Source organism: Pseudopipra pipra, chromosome 12 (genome assembly GCF_036250125.1).
Source record: "Pseudopipra pipra isolate bDixPip1 chromosome 12, bDixPip1.hap1, whole genome shotgun sequence".
In the NCBI taxonomy this organism is placed as follows: Eukaryota; Metazoa; Chordata; class Aves; order Passeriformes; family Pipridae; genus Pseudopipra; species Pseudopipra pipra.
Window position 1 is genome coordinate 15,179,120 of NC_087560.1, and position 18,158 is coordinate 15,197,277.

At 46.4% G+C, this 18,158-nt stretch overlaps 1 long non-coding RNA gene across 1 annotated transcript; it reads right to left on the reverse strand.

Annotated features, from left to right (window-relative positions):
- Positions 1–6,832: 6,832 nt before the first annotated feature.
- On the reverse strand, positions 6,833–7,605 carry LOC135421000 (uncharacterized). The gene is made up of 2 exons (XR_010433810.1): positions 7,430–7,605; positions 6,833–7,056 (listed from the first exon to the last, which is right to left on the reverse strand). It is a non-coding gene; the product is annotated as an uncharacterized LOC135421000 (long non-coding RNA).
- Positions 7,606–18,158: the final 10,553 nt, after the last annotated feature.

The following is an 18,158-nucleotide window of genomic DNA, read 5'->3' on the forward strand; positions in this document are numbered from 1 at the left end:
CTCACACCACAGCCTGAAGCCCAGCTGTCTGAATCACCTTTCATTTTAACCATGGTTTCTTTGGTCACATCCCAGCCTTCAAATTTGCCACACCTTTGTGTCTCTGGGCTAACAGCCAGCCCAGCCATGAAACCTCGCTGCACTATCCAATGCTGCTGAGCACCATGGCAAACACATGCTCCTGCCTGTCCTCCCCTCCCCTGGATTACTCCAGTGATTTTGGGGCCTGGTAAGTGAAGCTCAAGAAGCAACCCCATCATTACAGACCCATCTGAACAAGTATCTGCTTCAGACAAGGAGTTTTATTTGGCTCTCACATCACTCGTTTCTCTGTTCATGAGCTGCAGAGGAGGAATGCACTTCTGTTCTTCCTATAAAAGTGTGTGTGTATATATATGTGTGTGAGTGTGTGTGTCTGGTGTGTGTATAAATATATATATATATATATATATATATATATATATAGTGATGTGGCTGGTGCTCTCCTGGGCTAGATCTTGCCCATATCTTGCATGGGCACAGAGCACAGCTCCTCTGGTCAAACTGCAGAGTCCACAGACTCCGTGCTGCCAAGATGCTTTATAATTAATACTTACACTGCCTTCTTTAAAGCTGACTTGGGTGATTTGAGTTGCAGCAGCTCCTCTGAACTACATCAGGACTCTGAGTGCCTCCCACTCTCCCCAACCCCTTCCAGGCAGGGCTGGCAGAGGCACCACTTCGCCCCCAGCCACTGAATGAGAGGGGTGGAAGAAGGATGGTCACCTTTCCCCAAACACTCCATCAGCCTGGGACTGGTGCAGGGTCAGTAACCAACCCCCTGCTTCAGTCACAGCCCAGATAATTAGTAAACAAAGCACAAATAGTCACTGTGATTCAAATTACATTTTAAAAATTTTTTTTCAAGCTGCCGTAGGGGTTTTTTTAGTGCTATGAAACAATTGAATCTTTTTTTTTTTTGAGACACCAGTCTTGCAAACCAGAAAGACACAATATTTTGTATTCAAGGTGTAATGAAAATCTGCATTTTTACATTGCATTTTGGATACTGCTTGGGAATAATAATACTAAGCACTCCAGTCAGTCTCACTTAAGTTATATAAGTGGTTTCAGTTGATCCCAATACAAAATAATTTTTAATTTTGTGCAGAATAGTCTCAAAAACGTTGCACCATCTACAAATCATGATATAGATATTGTTTTTTGTCTACCATTCCTTTTAAAAATTTAAACAATCCAATTTCATGCTAGAGAGGCTTGAAACTGTGGAAATTAAAGCTTAAAGCTTTGAGAGATGCACAGGGGATTGCAGGGATGTGGTTTTTCTCCAGAGTGCCCCTCAATGTCAGAAGGTAAAACCAGGCACATAACCATGGACTCCAATGCAATGATTTGTCAAACCATGCATTTTTCAGCTCTTTTGATGTTCTGGTTGCTATTTTTAAGTTTCTCGCATTTATGAACAGTCTAGTAGCACCTATTTTCATCTCTAAGTGTTACTCTATCACCCTTGGCACCAGGCAGCAGAATTTCATTTTGGGGTCCCCTTTTTAACCACATTGAATGCTTTCTAGGTTTCCTTCTCTTCTACTTAATCTTATTTTTCCCTGTGAAAACAACTGAGCACCCACAAGCTGGCAAATCTCCTCTGCAACTCCAGTACTGTCATGGGATGGCTCATGTCCAAGCTCCAGATTGGGCCGTATCCACTGTGGATACCACAGCACTCCCAGCTTAAGCTCCAAGTTGGAGAGGCCACCACCAGCAGGGAATGGACTCCATGCCTTTTTTCTGCCCCCCAGGTGGTTGCACATCACCCATGTCTGCAAAGAAATTACTGAGAAAGACCTCGGATAGAGGTCTGAACGATACTCAAAAAAATCATCATCCTCCCAAGAGGATGGGCTCCTTTCCCAGTATTAGCAACATCAAGGCATTCAGCAATAAGCTCCTTTTCCAGCTGGGAATAACTCCTGTTTGACGAACCCTGTTCATCAAGTCTAATCCATCACATGCCAATTTCATTTACAGCCCAGCTGAAGGCAGATGCATTTGGCTGCTTAACATCATCTCCAAGCAATTCCACAGGTGCCTTTACAAGAATCAGGATCAGCACTCACAGACCTTCCCACCGTTATGCTCTCATGAACTTGTGCATGAAGTAACAGCACGGATGGAAATATCTCCTGCTTGGTTAGCATAGGAATCCTCAACCATCTCCAACACCCTAAAGAAGCACAGGCAGGAGGAGGACATACCCCAGAAATAGTCAGGGAGGTGCCATCCTAAAGGAGATACCAAACACCTGGAAGACTGCACAGCACAGGCACTGAATTTGCTGCTCATGTGCTCAAAACAGAACTGAGCTGTATCTGTTGTGTTGTATCCACGAGGAAAACACAGAGTTTGAGCACAGATTAGGCACCAGGAAAAACGCTGTCCTTGAATGCTGAAAAGCACTTGGGAATGGTGTCCCCCCTGGAAGTGCCTGGCCAGAAGAAACTGGAGGCGAGGCCAGAGGAATCCTGCCAGCAATAAAAGCTAAGTCCCCCTGTGCTGAGATGGGGGCAGGCCATCTGATACTAATCCTGTGCCTCCAGCAAACAAAACCTCCCAGGCATTGTGAAATACCCTCAGCTGTTTGCTGGTTTGGCTGCCTGGAGAAGCTCCTCCAGTGAGGGTCGATGAAGCCCTCGGTGTTCTCGGATGACCCAGGCAGCAAAGTTTAAAGCACATTAGAGCAGTGTAATGGGGTTTTTAACTAGTGCTCTGGAAAGCCTGACATGCCACTTTCTAGAAAATGTTTAGGCAGTTTAGGCTTCTGCAGGAACCACAGAGCAAGGAAAACATTATGCTTGGACTATCAGTCTTGTGGTGGCTTACTGCACAGCTTCCAGATGAACTTGCTTAACTCGGCTTGTGTCTGGAAATGACTTTGGACTGGAGATCGCTAGGGAAGAGGAGAAGAGGCATGCTCTATTCCTGGACTGCATATTAGTGTTCCATATGGGTGCAGAGCCAAAGCATATGGACCTCCATCTGTTAGGCAGGCCTGGCCTGGCCCCATGGATGGTTTATAATGCACGTAGATTCATCCAGATTTGGGATTCCTCCAAAGCAATAGATGAGCCAATGACTCAAATATTGTGTAAAGCCATTGAAACTAATGGCACTAAACAACAGTCATTTGTCTCCTGTTTGATTTTACTTGCTGTAAAATAGTGAATTAGTTATGGGGGTGGGTGAGTATTGTGCTGTGGATGGAAGCTTTGAAGGAAACATGTTTAAAACAAAACAAAACAAAAACCATCCCAGTGATTCTGTATCAGCTTCCTGCAATGTTTTATTCCCCAGAAAGTAAGCTGTGTCCTTCAACTTCAACAACATGGCATTTATGCTCCATCTGTGATCAGATTTAAAGAGGTTTGCAGGCATAATTCAAGAAACTTTCAATGACAAATTCAAGGAAGCTGCAGAAAGAATTCTTGAAGTTCTTCCATAACTAAAACAACTCTAGGGAAAATGAACCTTGCTCCTACAAGCTCTATATTAACCGCAAACACTGGACTTGAATGTTTTCTTTTCTTTAAAACAAATAATTAGCCCCAAAAGACTCCAAGCCCTCACATGCTGTGCTGTTTCTTGCATCAGGAAGCCAGCATGTGGTGGGACTCATCCTGACCTCACTGAAATCAAGAGGCAGCTTCCACTGAGCCCATCAGCACCACGATTTCATCCATCTCTTCAGAAGGTCACATTTCTGCTTCAAAGGATGGGCCTCAGAGGCTGAATCTCAGGCACCATGCTGGAAGAACTTCTGCCGAATTCTTCAGCAGAGTTGTCTGGGACACATGATTAAAGCCATGGGATGACCGCCAAGGAGATGGGCTTTTGTGGCAGCCCCTGGGAGAGCTCATAGCAGAAAAAAAACCTCTCTCCACTAAATTAATTAATTACCATGCATGTTAGCTCTGGGGTTTGGGGAAATTACCGCAGCCTGATTTCCTTCAGCACTTTTATTCCTGGCTGGAGACCAGGGGAGTTGTTGAGGTTGCTGACTTAAGACACCATAACAAATGCCTAGAAATGACTGGGTAGGCGTTATGATTTGGAACCTGTGCGTCTCACCTGCCTCCAGTGCGGGCTTCACGGCATCTTTTCTCAGGATTTTATGGAAGGGGCAGATTTACAAGCACACCAGTCTCCTCCTGGGCTTCCCAGGAGAGACCAGGAGGGCACAAATTTCTTGGCTGAAAACTGTCTGAGGAGCCAGGCAGCTCTGAACATTCTGTGGTTTATTTTTGGACTAAGTCAGTTTGGTAATTGCATGTGTTAAATGAAAGGCAATTAGGGATGGAGAGGAGGTGTTACATGTGTGTTGGAGTAGGAGCCAGTTCCAAACCAAAGGATCTGTTAAAGGCATGGAGCCCTGAGTGTGATGCAGGGCAAAGGGGGCAGGGGGATGCTGAAGGGATGTGTGGGTATTTATGGGTGCTTAATGTGAAACGGGATATCGAAACACTTGTGTCTGTGATGTGTCTTTTATGGTCTTCCCAAGGTTTTAATTAAAAATGCAATAAAACCACAACATCCAGGAAACAAGGATATTTTAAACAATCATCCATTATAAATTGTTTTGAGGGCGGGGGGGAGGGAGGGAAGAAAATCAAAGAATGATTGTTTGTGTAAAGGCATTCAGGACACTGAGTTCACATGGAGAAATAAACCCTTTGGGAAGGGTTTTCCTGTTAGGAAGCACGTGGCACACAGACAGTAAAGTGCAGGGGGTGTTTCCATGCTGCCACAGGGATCTGCTGAGTGGCTGTTTCCACATCAGGTACATCTGTCTGCCAAGAATGTGGTGCATGCCAAGGATAGGGAGCAGGATCACATGCCAGGAGGTGGGATGAGGAGAATGTTGGATTTGGGCTGGGATGACCCTTGGATGGCTCACAGGGGTTTCAGCTATGATTTCCAAGATGACACAGCACCTGTTGCCTCTGCCAGAGGTGACAGCAGGGAAATGCTGGTGCAGGATGGAAGGGAGTTAATGAGGCCTGGAGAGGTGGCTGCAGGGTGTGCAGGCATGGTCTCTAGCTGGATTATGAAGGTTTGGGGTGGTTCATGGCCTTGGAAGGGATCAGGGCTCTGCTGCCTACTGCTGGGGCGCCCAATCCACCTGGAGGTAAATACAGTGGACATGTCTGTGAGCTGGTCCCCTTCCTCGTGCCTGTGTGTGTTCACATTCTCAGTGGAGAAGGGGACCCTGGGCCAATCACTCCATCATTCCTGGGCTCTTTCTCCATCTCTTCCACAACTGTGGTGCCTTTAGACTGTTTTCTCCATGCTTTTTGCAAGAAAAGAACTACCTATGTGCCAAAAATGGTTCTTGTTGCTCCAGCAGAAACAGTCTGGGTTGGTTTTCTCTCTGCCTTCCAGATGAATTCAATGAAAGCCCACAGCAGCCGTGGCTACCAGTAGCCCCCAAGGACCATGGTTCCCTGAGCTTGTAGTTTAAACAGAGATTAGCTTCTAAAATTTAACGAGGATCTCTGTGAAAACAGAGTCCCAAGGATAAAACAACAACCAAAAAAAAAGAAGCCCACTGAATACCCATCCAATTAGGGCTTCCAACAGGTCCTCATTAAACATCCGCTCCTGACATTTGACAGCACAGTTTAGATTAGAGCAGTGAAAAATCCCCTTGAAAAGGCAGATTGACATTTGGCAGAGGAGTGTTTTCGTAGCAATGCTAATGGCTTCAAACCCCCAGCTTATACCCTAACATGGAAAAAAAAAAAATCAAAACAACCCATTGGGCTTGGCAAAGGGGTAAGGAACAGCTCCGTTGGCTGGTGAGGAAACTCCCAGTGACCAAACTCCTGGCCACAGTCAACTCAGGCAACCCCTGGCCTTATCTCTCCATGTGTAGGGTCCTCAAAAGGCAGCATTTAATAAGATACAGAAGCTGTGTTTTTTTGGCTGAGCTGAATATGAAATCACCATGGCAACCTTTCTTCTGAGGTGATCCAAGTCAGGTAGCAACAGCAGATGAGTTAAAGGTCATCCCTGCAGAGGAAGATGGGCACTGATGAAGCACTTTAACAAGTCCCAGGGGAGGTGGCATTTAAAAGCCACCCGAAAGGGTTCAGCCAGATCTGTGAAGGGACAGAAATCTGAGAGCGACAGTGATTTGGGATGTTCCTGGCTGAGAAGGCAGCAGCACCAGCAGTGCCCAGAGGTCAGTTCCATGAGGGTACAGGAGCCATGACATGGGGGTCCAGCCTCAGGTCTTCAGGACCTGGAGAAAGGCTTGTTTAGCAGCTGAGTAGGAATTGGGAAAAACCTTTGCAGGCAAAAGCTCCTGCTCCGAAGCAAAAGCAATAGCTCTGTGCAAGAAATGAGACCTCACCCTCCGGCAGGGAAATAATAATTTCAAAAATCATCTAAGACTAATTGCAAACTGATTTTCACCAGGACTTACGCTTCCAAATGCCTGAGGCTCTTTGAAAAACATCCCCTCCCACCTCGGACGGAGGGCTCAATGCGATTTGTGACAATGCCATTATCCTCACTCCTCAGAGGAGGAAAACAGAGGCATGGAGGGGTTTGCTGTCATCTCCAAAGCTAAATCCCAGCACTTCAAAATACAGCTTGGTGTGCAGTGACAGTGGGTGCTCTGTATTTCTACAAACCGTTTGTCCAAGTGCAGCACAGAATGTTTTGGGTGTTACAGGGTCAGGGTGGTTTGGTCTGAGTGACCCAGTGCAGATCAGGCAGCAAAGTAGTGGCAGGGACAGAGACAAACTCCAAGTTTCCTGGATCCTGGGTCTCTGGTCTGATTCTTTTATCATACCAAAAGATCCTTTCCATGTGGCAGCAGCTGGACAGAGAGGTGTGGCAGAGACAGCCCCAGCCTCTGCCAGACCTGGGGGATCAGAAGACCTGGGGACACTCACTTCCATCCCAGCTGGGTCATCACATCCCAGGGTAGAGGCAGGAGGACATGGTAAACACCCATTAAAGACTCCTTCCATTTTGGGATGCTTCTCTGTCCTAAAAAATAAGTACAAATGCTCAAGCTGATAAATCCAGAGTTTAATCTTAATCCCAAATAACTTTGTGTTGGAGTAATACCTGTGGGAATCTTTTTGTATGCTATCTATTTTTAATTTTGCTATGTTCTCAGGGTCTCTTTTCAAGCTTTTCCCCTCTAAACATGAGGACTAGAAACTCACAGCTTTTGTTGTGTTTGTTAAAGTTGAGCATCCCAAATAATCTCAGGTTCAAGAGCTGTGACTTCAAAAACCCCCACATGCCACATGACCCGTGAAAAAAAGCTGTGCAAGCTCACAGCATCCCTCTTCCCTGTCCCTAAAAAGCTCAGCTTTCATGTGGACCTCATATCCCATTCTCTCCCATATCTTACTTTTGTCTCCTCCTTGGCTGCAGCTCCTGGATCAGGACCTTCACTTTTAATAACCAGGTAGGAGAACCTCCTCGGGGTGAGCCTGATGGATGGGAGAGAAACCAGAGGTTCAGGAGATCTTAAGAGCTTTTTCTTGCTGCTGTACTTCTGGGAGTAGAGACCTTAAAAGCCAGAGGCCCACCCCCCCAGCAGTTTTCAGCAAGACCCAAATGAAAACTGATACTCCATCCAATCCTGCCATGTTTAAGCTGGATGCTCACATTGCAAACCCTGCCTGTACACATTACACCACTCTGTTTGTCCAGCTCAACATGTATTTACTTGCAGGAGAAATGTCTCCCTAGCTCTGTTTTGGAGGCAGGAGATGAAGAAAAGGTGGATCTGAAAGGAAGCCTAAAGAAAGGGAACTGAGGGACCATGATCTGCAGAGCACGTGGAGGTTGCAGCCTCTCCAGATCCCAGGAGTTTGCTGGCTCCTGATGAAATTTCTGCCTCTCTGACCAGAGCCACGTGCTTGCTGCTGGCCCCAGACCCCCTGGTTGCCAACCCATCCATTACCCAGAGTTACACAACTGCTTTGTGCCCTTCCTCTGTTCAGAAATCAGGACAAAATAAACCATTCTGCTCTGCTTGTGATAAGGGTCAGTCTGCACCTTTCTCAGCCATTGGAGTTGCCATCGACTTGTCATCAGAGCTGCTCTAATTTGAACTAATGACTGAGAAACTCATTGCTGATTACAGGGCACTGCCAGGCTCAGGCTGCCAGCACACAAAAATCCAACCCCCTCCTCCCCCCCGCTAGGATAATATTTCACAGCATTGCCAAAATGGACTTCAGCCATTTATTTTGACAGCTGTACTTTTAATTATTTATGATAAGGTTTTACAACGTGCTGGTGAAAGAACCATGAGGCATTTCAAAAAAGAAAAATGAGTCTTGTAGACCTTGTCTCAGGGCTGTGATAAACCAGGAGGAAGAAATGGGGAAAGGCTGGAGGACCCAGACTAGTAATCTTCTACAAACCACAAGGAAAAGCTATTTCCCTTTGGACACCTCAATAGTTACCATAAAGCTGAGCAAGTGGGAAGCTCAGAACTTTGAGACAGGGCACAAATTTGCTCTTTTTTAGAGCAGGAAAATCCGTGTCCTCCATCCCTCTGCCACTTTAATCCCACCCCACATACCAGGCAGGAGAAGAGCATTCCCATTGCAGTGTCTCAGCATTTGCTTATTTGAGGAATGAAGACAAAAGCCACAAAGTTCACAGAAGAGAAAGTGACACAAATACACCTCGAGGGCGGGATTAGGAATTACTAAAAAGCTTCCAGCCTGTTCAACATCCACCTGTGTTGATGAAATTGTTGATGAAATGCCCCACTGATATCACAATTTGAATCTAACATACCCTGGTGCTCCTCTGCTTCTCCTTGGGGCTGTGGGTTCCATGAGACACCTCACAGATTGGATTAAAATGCTTGGAATTTGCAAGTAGGGTCATCTCGATGTGACTTGTTTTTTCTCAATCAAGAACATCTGCAAAAATCATGTTGTTCCCATGGAAAACTTCAAGCACCCAGAACTGAAAATTTCATCAGAAGTATATTTAATGGGAATTATTTTCCTGGTGGTACTAGGCAGCCCTTAAAATGTGCAAACTTGAGAACATAATTTAGTATCTGTTCTGCAGCTCTTGATTTTTCAAAGGAGGAGAGAAAGAGTAGCCCACCTTGTTAAAGCTCTCAGAGACAGACTGCTGGAGAGCATAAATAAAAGCTCCCTGTTACCCTTATACAAGGGAGTATTTGAGGTCTTGCCGTTCTCTTGTGAGGCTGAATTTGCACCATAACTGGTGCTTGATGAATGTGAGCCCATGGCAAAGGCTGTCCCAGAGATACTACAATCATCCCTTTAGTGTTAGTCTGAGGGGACTCATCACTTCAGAAGTGATTTTAAAGAGGAGCATGAAGTGAGCTGAGACTTAACGCCCGCACATCAAGAGAAGATAGATGTGAAAAATAAATCGGTTTCTCAGGCAGGGGGTCAGGCTAATCACCTGCAGGTTCTGTTTGCTTGGGTGTGTTTCCCACACAGCGACTGGACTAGATTTTGCCCTGGTTAAAAATAAAATCAAGTTAGGATGTCTGAAACCTTGAGAAAGGATTCAAGAATGATCCTTGCTCTGTTAAGTGCCTTCTGCCACAATTTTCCTCACATGAAGAGCGAGTCACGGCTGACTCCATGCTGAAGGACAGCAGCCACTCCAAGGCCACTAAACTTCACTAACTGGTTAAGCCATCCCTGATCAGTGTGTGCTTGTCTCTGCTGGCCTCCATCTTCCATGGTCATTTACATCAGTTTGAAGTCCCACCGGGTCGTTTCCACGGTCGTATCGAATTGATACAAACGACTGCAGAATATGCTGGGCAGAGGAGACTCATCCCAGCTCTCGGCAGAGCGTTTTGCAAAGAGGATTAGCAGCTGTGGGGGATGATTATTATCATTAATGATGTCAGAAGGGAGGCAAGCGGAGAATTCAGTATTTAGTATTTTGACAAAAGCCACAGGGTTCGGATTTGCAGTCAAATTCTACAAAATGTTCTACATCGAGGCTTAAAAAAACAAGCTAAATGTTTATTATACTAATAATTCTTCAGTTAACGTCAAGGCAGGTGAACAGGGGATCTAACACTTGATCCCCTGCTAAGGCTTTGGCAATTGCAAGTGCTGAAAAGCTGGATGAGACTAAACAGGTTGCACAGAGGTTGCAGCACACAGACTGCTGGGGGCTCGAAAAGGGCTGCTAATTGCCCAAACCTGCCAGGAAACTGTGTGTGCCCTGGCTCCTGACCTCCACACAGCCTGAAATCCAGCATGCTCTGGCTCTCTAGCATCAAACACATACCCAGGAGGATGTGTTTGGACCAGGTATGGTTGCTCTGGCTCTCATGTGATGCCCTTACAACCTGAGCACACCTCTGTAAAGACCGTGATCCTCCTCTGAGCCTTGTATGCCTTCAAAGAGTCTGTTTTTTCTGCAGCTCCAGCTCCTGAGTCTGAGTCTATGCTCATTTGCCACTTCCAAACCCCAAACTAAAGACCTTACAGGTGTCAGGATGTGCAGAGTAGTGTGTAAATATCTGTCCAGTGAGATGCTCAGTTAATTAGGAGACAATATTACATAAAACACAACAAAGTACTAATGAATAAACAAACAAGCCTCGTTTGAGGTCTTTTCAAACCATTTCAAGCCAGTGTTTTGGCTTTTGGGTGCCTGAGAGCCTGAGGAGTGGCAGGAGCAGCAGCGGGGCAGAACATGGGCCTGGAGGCAATAGGTGGGAGGGAAACACAGAGCTGTGATTCAGAGAGAGGAGCAGGACTCATCATTTCATGCTCCCTGGGGAGAGATCCTGGTTCACTTCTTTGTTGTGATAAAGACAACCTGCTTGGCCTAGGGCAAGATTTTTAACTTTTCCCATAGTGCTGAGACTTGACTGTTGCTGAAAGGATGAGATGGACACCTCCCACCAACACCCCTGATTCCACACCCCATGGCTACTCCAAGGTGCTCACAGCCCTTTCAGCACAAACACAATACTGGCTTACAAACTGTATTTCTAAGCCACCCCAGTGCACCTCAGTTTTCCCTAAACTAGTCCATCTCCCTCCTGTTGTGGACCTTGGAGGTTGGTTTCCCCCATGGCAGGGACAGCAGCAGGACAGCTGTGGGGCTCAACAACTGTTACTTTACTCTGCAGTTTCAAACCTGGGAAATGTAGGTCGCTGATCTTCAGCATGACCTACATTCACAGCTCCAAATAAGCCTCTTTTGCCAATGTTGATGTTTCCTAGCTTCAAGTTGAATCTGGAATACACACATGAGTGCCCTGCTTTGCCTGGGTGTCCAAGGAGGGAAGTTATGACCGTGGCCAAGCAGATGGTGCCCAGCCCATCTGTGTCCTGCACACATGGCTACAGCAATGCCCTGCCCGAGCCAATGGCAAACTCAGGTCTCTGTACAAAAGCATCTCCTCACTCTGGACGAGCTGTATTTACACCTTAGAGCAGAAGGATGGACAATAAAATGAATTTTATCATTCCTGTTGTCTCTCTAATACGTTGTCTTTCTAATGTGTTGAATGAGGCTGGCAATGTACATGCACCTCATGGCACCCCTGGCAGAGACGTGGGCAGGCAGCAGCTGCGGCAGCTCCAGCAATAATCACGGAATCATCTACTTCCAATCCCCCTGCCATGGGCAGGGACAGCTTCCACTAGACCAGGTTGCTCCAAGCCCCGTCCAACCTGACCTTTAACACTACCAGGGAAGAGGGAAGCCAGAATTTCTCTTGGCAACCTGTGCCAGGGCGTCACCACCCTCACAGGGAAGAATTTCTTCCTTACATCTAATTAAATCTCTCCTCTTTAATTTTAAAGCCATCCCTCCTTGTCCTATCACTATCTGCTTGTGTAAAACGTCGCTCTTCCTCTTATAAGCCCCCTTTAGGAAGGCTGCAATGAGGTCTCCACAGAGCCTTCTCTTCTCCGGCCATAACCCCAGCTCTCTCAGTGTGTCTTCGTAGGAGAGTTGCTTCAGCCCTTGGATCATCTTTGTGCCCCAAAAATGTTCTGCCTTGGCTGCCATTGGCAGCACTCCTGCTGTTGTTTTTGCTGGAGGCAGGTTTCTCACTCCAGGTTTCTTCTTCCTTCACATGGGTGAGGAAAAAACCCCAACCTGTCAGGTACTTTTTGTGAATAAGGGAATTCTTCGTGTGCTTCATCTGTCTTTTACAGAAATGCCAGTTTCACTGATCCTTTCAGACCTCATCTTCACTCCATCCATCATGTCACCTCAACACCTAGGATACCTTTAGCCTTGAGAAAATATGAGTAATACTGACTGGATTTTGTGCACAGGGAAAAAGGAAAAGCCCTCACATATTATATTCCCTAGGTTTGGGAGGATATTTAAAATGGTCTTAGATTATTATCAGTAACTCCTTTCACCAGGTAAAGATGAAAGAAAAGGCAAAATAATCTGAAGGAAGAGGAATGGGGTGAAAAAAGGGTGAAAAGAGAAGAAAGAGCATCCTCATACACTCTGGAGACAGTGAGTGGAAAAAGACATCATTCCTGGTGTTCACATACTCTGGGGACAGCAGGGAAGAGCTCACAGCAGCCACCCAGGTTGCCTAGATGTGCTTTCCTTTCTGAAAGGAAAACGATGTCCACCCAGGGAATGCCTCCAAATCCTGGATAGCCTGGCATCAGGGATACAGCATGGCTTGAAGAGCTGGAGGAACAGAAATAGCCTCAATTCTCTACTGAACTATTTATTTCAAGACTGAGGTGCATTGGACAAATCGTCATCAATGTTCCTCTTTTCTTCTTGCCTCCAATGGCTTTCTGAGGCTGCTCAGGGAGAGCCATATTTGTCACTGCTTTCGTCTTATCAGCTGATGGGAAACAGGTCAGGCACCCCGGGTTGGTTTAGGACCAGCACACTTAGTGCAGAACTGATCCCAGCACTGAGGGACCAGCTCCAACCAGCACAGCCATTCAGAGCCCTATCAGGAACCACACACTACCCCTGCCCTTCCCCAGCTCTTCCATCCTGTGTTGTTTATGTTTGGGTCCCATTTATCATGCATGAATGTAGGTCATGGCAAAGACAATGTCTCAGCAAACTGTGAAATCTCAGCTTGGTCTCTTGTCTTATGTGCAAGAGGATTTTCTCACCTCCCATCACTCCAGGCTGCTACTGCACTGAGTTCTTCCTTCTCAGTGAGTCCTTGCTCCCCAGCAAGTGTCAGGAAAACTCCTTGCAGCAGTGATGGCAAATGCCCTCTGACAATGTGAACATTGCAGGCTGCCTCAGGCAGGACAGGGTGTTGAGTTATGACAAACTCCAGCATCTCACCTAAATATCTTTCGTGTAACTGCCACTGAAACCTCTCTTAAGCTTGTCTTCCCTCTTTGCACTGGACTGAAAAGAAAATCAGTGTGTCCTGTATGCACGAGGCACCAACACTCTGGCAAGCCGTGGGGGAGCTCCACATTTGTGTTGGTGGCAGCAGGAGCAGGATCCATCTCTCTGGCTTTTTACTGCAGGGTGGGCAAAGTCAGAAAACAAAAAACACATCCATGTACCAAGAATGAAATAAGAGCTTGTTGGCTGGGAACTGGCAGCACACAAAATCCACCTTTGTGTTGTCTCAGCAGTGCCACAGCTGAGCCAGCTTATTTTTGGCAGGAACCCTTCCTCCTTTCCTCACTCGTGGTCGGTATGCGCTGCACTGAAGCCTAATGCAGGCTGAATGACACCAAGCTGTGACAGCCCCTGGGTGCTCAGAGGTGCCACACCACATTTCCAAACACTCCAGTGACAAGAGCCAGCCAGTGGAGTGTGATGGGGACAGAGACGGAGCCACCGAGCCAGATGATTTAATGTACTGCCCATGTTAAGTGTGCAGTGGCAGGGTCTGAGCTGGTATCCACAACAGCCATGGTAGCAGGAACAGATTCTTGCCCCAGAGCTTGAAGCCATGTTGTGCCCCCTGTACCTCCTAAACTCCATCCAAACAATGTTACTAAGCCAACAGGATCTGTCTTGCCCTGTGCTAAATGAAGGTAGCTCCTATCAAGGGCTCTTGGTCTCTGACCTAGCAGTTCATGCTTTTTTGGGAGGGTCGAAGACATGGTGTACAAAAGCTCAGCACAGCACCAAAACCACTGACTAACTCCCTATCTGCTAAAAACTCGATATTTGTGATCTGCATGCAGGTTTCCTCTGCTTGCACACATTTGTGTTAGACCTTAATAGGCTTCATTGAAGTATTCTCAGGTTCTGCACAAAACTGAAATGCCAGAAGAAGCCTAAAATTTCGGGTTCCTCATGTCCTTCCTCAGATTTCAGCTTTTTAGACAGCACATCAAAACAGGAACATAATGAAGCTGCTATTATTGCTAATGCTTTTCACATTATTCGAGGTGCAGGGAACAATTATACAGCATTAATGACATGCTGCTACACTTGGGTAACGCTGCCAAACCGTGGCTCCATTCACCTTCTCTCCTCCACTTCTATTCTTCCCCACCTGCTCCCCGTCAGAAGGCAAGGCACAGCCAGTTTGCTCCACTTCCTCTGAAAAATCCTATAAAAGAAAACTCCAAATGCTCCGAGTTCCTTTCAGAAAAATAAAATGAAATGAGCAGAGAAAACGCCACCTTTCAGAAGCTTTTTGCCCCAGAGCAGCGGCAGCGCCTTGATGCCTCCGGCGCAGGGCAAATTGCACAGCAGCTCCCCGTGATGGGAGCAGACCCACCTTGTGCCTGGCTGCCTGTTCTGCTGCTCAAGAGCCTGGCAGGTCTCCTCAGTTCTCTTTCCAAGCTTTTAACGAGCCAGACTCATTAATCACCTCTCCCTTATCGAGAGAGACCTCTCTGCGCACTCCCTGCTTGCCAGCTTCGGATTGAAGAGACAGATGCAGTTCCCAGGCTTCTGACCCGAGGTGTGTGGGAGATTAGGCTTGTGCAGCCCTCTGTGCAGGGGGGTGATATTTGACTTGTGAAGCCCTGGTCAAGGGATGGAGCTCTGAGAGGTCTTTCCTGTGGCTCAGGCTGCCCAGGTTGGCACAAGCTGCAAGCCCATCTCACGTAGAGCCAGCCAGCCGTGCCGTGGGCAGTGATGCCAAGCCCAGTCACTCAGTTAAACGGCTGAATAACCCCTGAAGCAAGTGTCATTCATTTTATGGCTGGAAGGAGCCAGGAGAAAGCATCATCTAGAGGTAGGAAATGCATGCAACACCACTGAAACTGTGGGAGGGTTTGTATTGTGAAGTGCTAGACACACAGGTTCCAAAAACAGCTCCTTCCCCAGTGCCCTGGGGGAACCATGGCCATGGTGCCACGGGGCAGCCTCAGTATCCTTGCACTTAAAGGACTGTGATTCAGTGAATCTGGATAATAAGGAAACATTCATCCTACAGCTACACCTGTACACAAGCTGCCAGCTCTGTTTTGGATCTATAGCCTTGTGCCTTCTTCATTGGGCTCCCTCCTCCACCTGGGTCTGACAAGTGCAGCTGAGGTGAGAGGAGCAGCTTTACCTTTACACATGAGGGAGAGTCAAGACCACAAAATGATAAAGGGCACAAATGGAGCTATCACTGCAAATGGCACAAAGTGTTTGGGAGGTGTTTCATTATCCAAATGTTTGTTGAGACCAGCAGAGTTCTGCACTCTTGGCAGGGATGGATTGATCTCCAAGGGCTTTCCAGTGACAAGTAAGGTAAAAAAAGGAGCGCAGAGGTTTTTTTCTGAGTACACAGAAGATGTTTTGTTTATATCTTTAGATGAAAAAATGGTGGTATCAGAAACCATATGAGTACATGTGCTTGTTTGCTCCTGGCACCCATCTCTGAGTGGCCTGGTGATGCTCTGGGGTGGAGGGGGGATGCCTGAAACATCCAGCTTTGATTCTGAAAATGGGTGAGTGGTCTGTGACTTCCAGCAGTAGCAGTGTGGGATATGGGGAGGTGACGGGACACCTCTATCTGGTCTTTAGGCTTGAATCCACCAAAGAGGACATCAGGACTCTGTTCAAAATGCTGAAGCTTAAAATACCTGGAGGTGGAGTAGCTGAGGGCAGTTATGGCAACTTGGAGAGTGGGCAGGGGGCTTGTTGGACCAGTGGTTTTACATGACTGAGGAGCTGTGCTATGTTCTTGTGGGTTTAGAGCAAACAGAGCAGGAATTGATACATTTTGAGTGCCGTGCTCTGTATTTGACATCTACGTGCGTGCAGCTTGCGTGTGTATTCATTCTCAGAGAGGCTCTTGCCTGTTTGCTCTCACACTAATGAGATATTCTCACTCATTTCTTTGTTACGCCAGCTCTAATTTCCAGCTCTTTGACACGAGCAACCATTTTTCTCCGAAAGGCTGTGATCGCATGGCAGGATTATAAATTTACTCCTGAAATGCACTATTAATAAATAATAAAGTGTTTATAAATATGCAAAATAGATTATTAGTCAATTCTACAAAATCTTGGCTACAGGAGCATAAAAGTGTGCCCTGCAGCTTGTATATCTATTATAAAAAAGAGGAAGGAACTAAAAAGAAATTTAGATTCCCTTTTTAACTTCCAAGCGGTAAATGCTGAATAACTTATTTCTGATAGTGATTATGTTAAAAGCAAATAATTTTTTTCCTTGAACAGCAGCAAACAACGTGCTGCAAATATGTGATTTTAAAAATATTATGTATATGCAGAGGGACAAAGTTTTTCATTTGAACAGCTCATTAAACAGAAGTTCTTCAGCAGGAACCTCCCCCTGCCTGTGAGCATCCTGAGCAGTACTATTGTTTTATTTAAGCTTAGCAAGCTTCAGGAATGCTAACAGTTTTTAAATAGCTTTGCCTCTTTTCTATGGGAGCTCAGACTGGAACCCTGAATCATGGAATGGTATGGGTTGAAAGGGACCTTAAAGATCACCCAGTTCCATGGGGGTATGTGCTTGTTCATTGAGTTTCCCATTGAGACATGGGAAATGGTGGTTCCTGAGGATCTCAGCAGTGTCCTGGATAATGCCTGCCTTTCTAGAAAGACTCATCCTCATCAGCAGGTTGTTGCAGCACCGTTTTGCCTTGTTAGTCCAAAATAAACAGACTTATTTCTCCTTTGCCACAGGTTTATCCACAAGGGCTTTCCTAATCTGTACCTGCAGGTAATGCACAGAAACTGGGAATAGAAGTCGGGTAACTGGGAATTTGGTGGCAGAAATATCAGAGGAAGCTGGATGGTAAAAAGGGGCAGGAGGGGAAGAAGGACAGGGACCACCACCTTCACTGCTGAGCTCTGAGAGCATTGCTGCACCTTCAGCAAGAAGAACTGGTCTGACCCCCAAAAAAATTATCATATAGATTAAAGGTAACAGGAGATATTGCCTAAACAGACTGGGTTTTATTGTTTACCTGAGAATCATCTTGATGCCACTGGACACTGTAGAAGTCCTTATGTGAGGAGATGGAGAGAGTCGGGTAATTTCAGACACTGTCCAAAAGGAGCTACTGAGATGACTCTGCTGACAGCCAGGCAGAAATGAAGTGGGGAAATGTCAAATGTTCTTGACCTGAGCTTGAACCTTTATGAATTGAGGGCAGAGGAAGAGAAAAGTGTCCATAAAGAAGAGCTTCTCTTCAGCTAAATATGTTTGTATCGAGGCACAGACAGTCTGGAAACTTGTGGAGGGGGAAGAGCTGGGGGAGGCAAAGGATTTAGATGTGATGCCTCAAGGAACTGATGACAAAGAGTTTATTTTTGCTTAGCAGCAGTGCACTGATTATTCTGGGCTGGCATAAGAGCTCATGAGGAGCAGCCACATCAAGCCCAGGCCCCCTTGTGTTCCTTTAACAGACTTGTTCCCTGGCAAGAAATGCACATTTGAAACTTGAAGCTGAGGATTCACCGTGAGCAGGGCCAGTGAGTCTGGAGGAGAGAGTTTGGCTTCTGCAACGCTATAGCCCTGAATGAGTCTCTCTCCCACCTATGTGTAAGAGGGAACTGTGCCACAGTTATTTCACTGGCATTCAGATTTGGCAGAGGAGTCTCCAAGGATGTCCTGTGCTGCCCAGCACAGGTCAGAGATGTTCAAACTGGCTCATTTGGCTTTTGGAATTGGTAAAGGTCCTGGGCAGGTATCTGGTGCTAAACTGTTGCTAGGCCAGA